A 9,066-nucleotide genomic window follows, 5' to 3' on the forward strand; every position below is an offset into this window, starting at 1 on the left:
GGGGATAAGCGAACCATCTACAACCTGCATTCGGGGACAAGCGAACCATCTACAACCCGCGTTCAGGGACAAGCGAACCATCTACGGTCCATGTTCGGGGATAATCGAACCATCATCATTCATCAAATACTCAATGATCATCATTCAATAGGCTTCTCGAGGCGAAGTAGCTCACGTTAACTTTTCCTGAGGCGAGGAAGTTATCTTCATCCAATAAGCTATTCGAGGTGGAGTAGCTCTCAATAACTTTTCTTGTGGCGTGGGAATGATCTTCATTCAATAGGTTGCTCGAGGCTAGATAGCTTAGGATAGATTTTCCTGAGGCGAGGAAGCTATATTCATTCAGACAAGTTTTTCACCATTCGTACCATTTGTAGAAAATTGTCGGTCTTTCCTATCTCTCAAGGTGAAGAAGTCAGCGTTTATAGCATTCCCGAGGCATGAAGTCATCATCTAACAGTGTTCTAGAGGCGTGAAATCATCATCTAACAGCGTTTTAGAGGCGTGGAATCATCATCTAACAACATTCCCGAGGTGAGGAAAAATCATCATCTAACAGCATTCCAGAGGCGTCGAATCATCATTCCCGAGGCAGGGAAAAATATCACAGTAGTCTTCGTTCGGTGGATTTCTTCAGGCGTAGAAAACTACAAAACATATTTGTCACCAATAACTGGTGTATTATATCCCTTCACTCTTTTATATGTGGAGCTAACATTTTTCTGCAGGTATGTATCGGCGTATAAAGAGTGATTTTAGGATCTTAAAACGTCTTAAATCATTCTCCATTCTATCGATTACTTTGACTATCGTTTTCAAAACTGACATTTCTACAAACTTAGTCAAAGTGGAGGCTTCTGTAGAAACCTAAAAATGTCTCCCTAAAACCAAACTCGATGATGAACAACCTTTCACTGTGATTATTGGTCGAGTTAAGTATTTAATCTTTGGAGTGCTAAATCCATATTCAATCCAAATACATTTCATAAACCAACCTAATTCTTGGCCTATTGATGTGTCTATTTTATATAGTATTTTACCCCCGTCCCTTGGTCATAATTAGTAGTGTTTTTGGCTCTTTAGAGCCACTTTTATTACTAATTGGTGTTTTCTAGTGTTTTCGTAGATTTGGTTGACTTTTGCAGGGATTTATGCTTTTGAAGTATTTTCCCGAGTTATTTTGGAGCAATCACGAGCATTGGAGAAACACGACCAGATTTTATAGCCCAGGGCCGGTTAGAGTCATCGAGCCGGTGATTAAGGGCTCGGTAATTGGGATTCCGAGGTATTTGGACCGAGTATTCAAGACCCAAAGAGGAAATCCGGATTGGGCCGAGAAATCAAGCCTAATCGAAGTCCAAGCCTCAAAGTGAAACAAGGGCCCGATCGGGCAAGTATTAGCACGATCAGGCGCGGCATGCTTAGTGATGTGCGTGACTTATAGCGCGCCCGATCGTGCGAGCGTCTAGCACGATCGGGCGATGCTGCTGAGAAGGAGCGCAAAGAAAAAGGCGGGCCCGATCGGGCGCGTGTTTCTATAGGACCTGATTAGTTTAGTTTAAATTTTTGTTTTAGGGAACGTTTAAGTACGAGATTTGTACGTAATTTTGGGATTACCTTCTTTCTTAGACTTTCTCTCTCTACTTAGAATTTTTTCTCTCCCTTAAATTCTCTCTTAAACCTTTGTTCTTAATTCTACTCTTAATACCAGATTTGTTTGGTAACGATTTCTCTTCTCTTAATCTTAGTTGTTTATTTTATTCCTTCCATCATGACTTGTTTTATTGCTTTGATTAGTTTAGTTTTTAATATGTGTGAGTAGTTCTATTTCTAGGGTTTATGGGGATACATGAATAATATGAAGGGGTAATTTATTGTTGTTAATTATCAATGCTAGATTAATTTCCTATTGATTGATTTAATGCTCTGTGACTAGATTAGGCCTGATCTTTTATGCATGTGTTTGACAACATTGATTCGAGATTCGAGAGATGAGAATTGATGTTTAGGTCTAGTTTCAATAGGCAGGTTAATTTATAAATGGTTAAGTCGAGATTCGAGAGATGAGATTTAATACCGGTAAATTAATTGTGTGACTGTAATACGTAGCGAAAGCCCTTTACAATCTGGTTAATTGATGCATTGATGATTGACTATTATTGATTATTGGTATTGCATGATAATTTCTTATTGAATTATTTTAACGTTTTACAATTACGGCTTGTAAAAGTATAGCAATATTGAATTGATGAATCGAGCAGATGTTAATTTGATATTAAAGGCTATTTTCAATAGGGACTTAGATCTAGTAAATTGCAAAAGCCTGTTAGATCTATGTTGATTAATAAATTGCGAGAGCCTGTTAATCATGTTATTTATGCAATGTCAATGATTGATTATTATGTTTTACCCTGGAGTATTATTTATTGGTGAACCTATGCCCTAGATCCTTTTATATATTGTTTTCTCCCTATTCTCGTTCTTCGTAGGTTAGTTTATTACTCAAATATAAATATTTGTTATTTCATAATCTAGATTATATTAGTTAATTAGGAATAGAAAGACTTGTTTTCCTGTGGAGATCGACCCTACTTCCCTATCTGCTTTAGTTAGAGGACTTAGGTATTTATTTTTGATTAGGGGATACGACTTTACCCTGTCAAAATTTGGCGCCGTTGCCGGGGAAACGGTTTTATTTTTATTTCTGATTGTTTTTGTAGTCTAGATTATTTTTCTTCTTGTCTCAGAGAACGTTAGTTCTCTGAGGCAAATCTCACATTTGCTTCTAGTTTTTGTTTATGCCCAGGTGTTCCAGATCAGGGTACATCCCATTCGATCCTGAGATCGAACGCTCCTTTCATAGACAGAAAAATTTCTACAAGCAAATCTTGGCGGATTCTGGTGATAATAACAATAATCACCGCGATCCTCCGACTGGTTCTAGCGATTCAGAGACATCATCAGACGCAGAATCAGAGATGACGGCTCCAAAGAAGCTTAGTAATTACTCACAACCCAAGCTTACAGATTTTCCACATCTCACCCCTACTCCGGCTCTTGATGGGGTTCAATTTGAAATTAAGCCTCAATTTATAACAATGAAAGAGAGGAAGCAATTTAGTGGGGCCAAGGGTGAAGACCCAAATCTTCACATTGCCGACTATTGTCAATATTGTAATACCATCAGGCAAGCCGGGGTCACTCAAGACCAAATCAGGGAGATTCTCTTTCCCTTTTCTTTAACGGGAAAAGCTAAATTGTGGTTTAATGGCTTAAATAGAACTGCACTTGGTATAACTGACTGGGAAACTCTTGTTTTGAACTTTTATAACAAGTATTATCCTGCAGAGAGAACAGCCGTACTACGGAGTGCGATTCAGAACTTCGCCCAAGAAGCCGATGAATCTTTATATGAGGCTTGGGAGAGGTTCAAGGACCTACAAAGAGAATGCCCTCACCATAATTTAGTACAATGGCAGTTAATCCAAGCCTTTTATAATGGCATTGAAAATTCTTCAGAGTACTAATGTTCAAAATCCACCACCACAAGAACCACAGGCGCCACAACAACAGCAGCAGAAATATTACCATCCCAATGCTAGTTAGAAGAACCAACCACAACAATCCTCCTCATCTTCTGACCCTTCTCTAGTGGAAATTAGAGCAATGTTGGTTAATATTCAAAAGCACATGGAGAGTAGATGTAGACACCCATTTGTGTCTCCCCAAAACCAAACCCAGTGATGAGTACCTTTTACGTCGAATCATAATCAAATGAAGCGAAAGTGTGGAAAGTCTAGTGTTGCGGATAGTTTTAATTTCTTTTCTCTTCTCTCTGTTTTTGAAACTTATTTTAAGAAAACAGTCAATCCAGTTTGGGTGGTCCATGATATGGGTCCAATAGTAGTGTAGTTGGATGGGGCTTGACAAGAGCTTTCCAACGATATATTATAAGCCCAATTCCGATGAATATTGAGGAAGTTATGGCCAATTTACTAAACTGGGCCCAGTTAGAGCCTTATATGCGGCCCAATGATCTAGGGGAAGGCCTAATATGATTTGTCATTCCTAATGCAATTAGGAATGGTTTTAGTCTTCTAGATTCTTCTAGAAAGTTCTTTTCATTCCTAATTCAATTAGCATTGATAAATTGACTTTTGACTTTTCAGAGTTTTAATTAAAATCAAATAGCATTTTCGAGGAAATTATATGATTTTATCCTCCAGTACGGCAAACTTATCTGATTTTCGAAAACGCGTTAAAACCAGGCTTGGCGCCTGACCCCAGGCATTGGCGCCTGGGACCAGGCCTGGCGCCTGGCGCTAGTGTTGGTGCCAGGCGCCAATTAGCCAGGGTTTGCGCCAGCTCTGTTTTTTTGTGCGACAGACTCTGTTTTGATATTTTATCTTTTTGGCTGATTTTCTCTATAAATAACGTATTAAAAACTCAGTTTTCATTCACCAATTCTCACGAATTCTCACCTACAATCAGTTTTCATTCATCAATTCTCCTCTATAATCAATTCATCTCTTTCATTCTCTCTTTCTCTAAACCTTGTTTTTATATACAAAATTCCGCATTCACAAGATCTAGAAGCATCTAGCCATATTCGAAGTTGGCTTCGCCCTAGACGTGAAAGGTTTAATTTCTGAGGGTTTGGTCCCAAATCTCTCTTTCAATTATTTTAATTGTTTTGATTATTATTTTCCTTGAAGTTACTAACGTGTGTATTTTGTTATTAGAAAGAGGTACGAGGCATCAAAGTAAGTTCTTTAATAGTTTTTTATTGATATTATGATGTAGAAATCATGTTTATATTGTTATTATGATATTCCTAGTATCATGTTTAGGGTAATTTTAATATTAAATATGATTGTTGCGATGCTTCCTATGTTCTTCCTAATATTTATGATTGTTAGTATCATGTTAGGGTTAAAGATTTGATTTTTATTGCTTAGTGACATGCTAGGGTTTGTTATTAATCTTGTTAGTATCATGCCTAGGATCTTGCAATTATTATGCTTAATATTAACATGAACATGATTATGATTATAATTGTTATGATTTATGATGATTATGAATATTGTTATTATAATTTTATGGTAATTATTATTATTATCATGATTATTATTATGTTGCTTGATGCTTATTTTTCATTGCTTGGTCACACCTTTTATGCATGTTTAAAGGGAATTCGTATTTGTAATCACGCTTAATAAGATAATTAATAATCTTGTTAGGGTTAATGTGATTATAATTTCAAGTGATCACCAATAATAGTTTATTTGTGCATTATATTCAATCAACATAGATAAACAGGTTTAGGGTGAATCCTATTGATTGCATGTTAATTAAAAAGCGCACATGAATACGATCAGAATAAAGTAGAGGCCTATTATTAGGGCAGGTTCAATCTCTTTTAGGTTGGATTTGTACTTTCATCCCCGAACCCTTATTTGGTTCTAGACCTTATGGAGTTGACGATCTCTTGGATCGTTAAGGGGTGTAACCTTCACCTCGTGAACGGTTTACAAGTTCCTAAAAACTTGTTGGCGACTCTTTTGCTCTATCTTCTTCCCTTTTGGACGCCACCGTACTTTAGTGTATGATCACATTGGGGTTCAAGCTAGGGGTTTAACGCTTGAAATCTATTCCCTACAGTTTTTTGGCGACTCCACTTGGGTGGATTTCTATTTTAATTCCTGAATTTGTTTCGGCAATGATTTAGAATGAGTGGATGAGACTCGAAAAGTTCTAAGTATTTCATGTGCGTAATTTTGATTAACATTATTGTCATATGCATAAAAAAGATCTAATTGGAAAGACCATCCGTAATGAGTTAAAAACATAGGATTTTACACGTAGGAAATTTGAGAAATATCTTTCACAACTAGGACCGAAATAACACCACGCGAAACTGGAAATTTTTATCGAGCACAGAAAGCTGCTGAGGCATGTGGGAAGTAGCGCCAATGACCAGAGCATTGGCGCCAGCATTTTAGCCGTAGCGCTAGACGCCAGTATTGGCGCCAGGCGCTACAGTTAAAACCTGGCGCCAGTCTCTGTTTGCTGGCGCCAATTTCCCCCAATACCGAGCCAGAAATATGCGTTCTAATTTCGACCGGTTTTTCGTATTGTTTTCTCGATCCTACTTCCTGATTGAATTTTTTCTCACTTTTCTGAAACCCATATGTGTTCTACATATGGACATAACCCTCTGTGAAATCATGCTCCATCTACCCGATTGAACGCTCCGTGCAACAAAGGGTACATCCGAGATGTTGAATTCACCAAACCATAGAAGCGAGTTTTTCTAAACTCGTGGTGTCCCATCCACTCGCGCCAACCCTTCACGGTTAGGCTTCCGCGCGGTGCATCCGGACAATTAACCATGGACCCTCTATTGACTAACCCATATCCCGAACTTTAGAGAACTAGAGCCATGGTTAGGTTGCAAACGCATTGCATCATATTGTGCCTACTTGACTAATTGTGCATTATTTGTTGTGCATATATATTCTATGTTTCTCTTAACCGTTTGTTGACTTGTGTTGAGACTAAATAAATTAATGACTCAAAGAACTTTGCCTAATTAATTAATTAATTAATTTGAGTCAATAAAGTCTAATATTTTAATCGAAATTGACCTAGTACGACTTTAGGCATACCCAAATTGACTAATAACACCGAAAACAGTCCCAGATCGAAGCTCTAATATTGGCGCCAAGGTCTGAGCTGTAGCGCCACACTATGGAGTGTAGCGCCTGACGATAGCTCTGTCGTTTGGCGCCAAGCTCCACTGTGCGACGCCAGTCCTGTCGTTTGGCCAACAGATCGAATTATTGGTCGAGTCATCACCTAGTGTCTAATTAATCAGTTTTCTAACTAATTCGGTTAAGTTTTGCTGTCAATAGTACTTATTTGAGTCAATGATCGAGTTTAGGCACTAAGTCCCATGGTCTTACACAAGAGTCCAAGCATGTCACTTACACTCAACGCACACACCAATACACATACTTTGACCATGTTTAAGAGAGTCTTGTGTGCACGTTTTTTTCGTCATTTTTTTTATGGGGGTAGGTCGGATATTAATCCTCCAATAAAAAAAAAATAATGTTATTTTTGCTAAAAATATGCACCCTTTTCTTTTCTTTTTTTTCTCTCCTTAAAATAAACTGTAAAGTCAAGTTGATTCGAGTCAAGTAATTAAAACGCAAAATGGTTTAATTTACAGCGCGTGGTCAAGAAAGGAAGGACGGTTAATCAAAGACAACCTCTTCGTACAAGTCCAACTTTTCGACAAACCCATAGCTCGTAAGAGGAAAGCTAAGACTATAATGGAAACACAAGAAGAAGTCAATGATCTTAAGAACCAACTGGCTACCGTGACTGAGACACCGAAGCTTCTCGCACTCAAGATTGATGATCCCGTGAAGCAACAACAGATGGACCTCATGCAATAGAGTCTAAGCAAGTTGTCTAGCGACTACAAGTTTCAAGAGCTTACATCACAAGTGGTCTCGGTGGACAAAGAACTTCTTCCGCAGAAGTTCAATGCCAACGACATCCCAAAATTCCGAGCGATTGACAACCCTTACTTTCATGCATTGACAATGCACCTCTCGCCCATACCCTGGATATCTCTGATTAGGAAAACGAGGTTGACCCCTCATCTCTCATTAGACCTGTCGAAGAAATCCATGCCGCAGAAAAAGAAGACGAAATCTTTTTCGATGTCAAGGATAATCTTCCAGAACTGGCAAGTAAGGAAGATATACAATTGCTCACACTGTCTATGATGGAGGTATCGCATCTACTACGTGAAGCTCTCAAGGATATAAAGGAATCCCAAAAGAAACGTGATGAGAATCCACTTCCGAAAGATGAACCTAAAAGGGAATTCACACCAGTGAGAATGACTTATGAGGCAAAGCATTTTCCCTTACAAGTTACTAAAAAACCCAAGAAGAGCGATAGAATCTACACTCCAATTGGGATCCCATATGCACAAATGTTTGAAATGCTCTCTGAGAGTGGCGAGATCAAACCTCTCGAACCGAGACCATTCGAATCATTGAAAAGAACAGATAGATATTACTGTCAGTATCATCAATCAGGGGGTCACACTATAGAAAACTGTTTCAAATTCAAGGATTTGGTTCAGAAAATGATTGATGAAAAGAAACTAGTCCAAGTTCAACAAGAAGAAGATGCAACCATTAATGGAGTTTGGGACAGTGATGAAGAAGATGTCTATCTAAAGGATGTAGTAGGACCTACACCTTCTGTGTCATACACCACAGATGACATTTGGGCTGAAGAAGACTCATCGATAGATGTCCTCACAAGATCCGGGAGAATGCAACCTCCCGTTTCAACACAACCTATGCCAACCACACAACAAGTTCCCATACCTATCATTGAAGACAATGATATTGTTAAGCAGTTTAAGAAGACAAAAGTTGAGATGAATGTATGGAAACTTCTGGCAACATCTCGAGAACATAGGTTGGCTGTAATGAATGCCTTGGACAAAATTGGGATAGATTCTGACACTACTCCTGAGGGATTAGCCAACTTCCTCACAAGTGACCTTCCTAGTCCGATTAATTTGATCACTTTTTCTGACAAAGATTTACCCCTAGAAGGTGACAAACATTACAAGGCATTAAATCTCACAGTAGTCTACAAGAGAATGAATGTTCCTATGACTCTTGTAGACAATGGATCAGCCATCAACGTCTGCCCACTTAGGACTGCGAGGATGCTCGGCATTAGAGACGAAGATTTAACTCCGTCTACACAAGGAATACGGGCCTACGACAACACTCGTCGTCAAGCTCTTGGCAAGATTACCCTTAATGTAACGGCAGGAGCAATAGAACATGCTACTACTTTCTAAGTGGTAGACATTAAAGCTTCGTTCAATTTGTTGTTAGGACGCCCTTGGCTTCATGATCTAAAGGCCGTCCCTTCATCTCTCCACCACCAAGTAAAAGCTATAGTTGGGGGAATTCCAATCAATATCGATGCTTTGCCTATGAGGATCAAATCTATAGAGAATCC

The 9,066-nt window shown here is 38.6% G+C and overlaps 1 non-coding gene across 1 annotated transcript; it reads right to left on the minus strand.

Moving 5' to 3' along the window:
• Positions 1-3,359: 3,359 nt before the first annotated feature.
• Positions 3,360-3,466, minus strand: LOC145641209 (small nucleolar RNA R71). The gene has a single exon (XR_014115270.1). It is a non-coding gene; the product is annotated as a small nucleolar RNA R71 (small nucleolar RNA).
• Between the last annotated feature and the right edge of the window lie 5,600 nt (positions 3,467-9,066).

The sequence above is a fragment of the Chenopodium album genome, chromosome 7 (assembly GCF_948465745.1).
Source record: "Chenopodium album chromosome 7, dcCheAlbu1.1, whole genome shotgun sequence".
Taxonomy (NCBI): Eukaryota; Viridiplantae; Streptophyta; class Magnoliopsida; order Caryophyllales; family Amaranthaceae; genus Chenopodium; species Chenopodium album.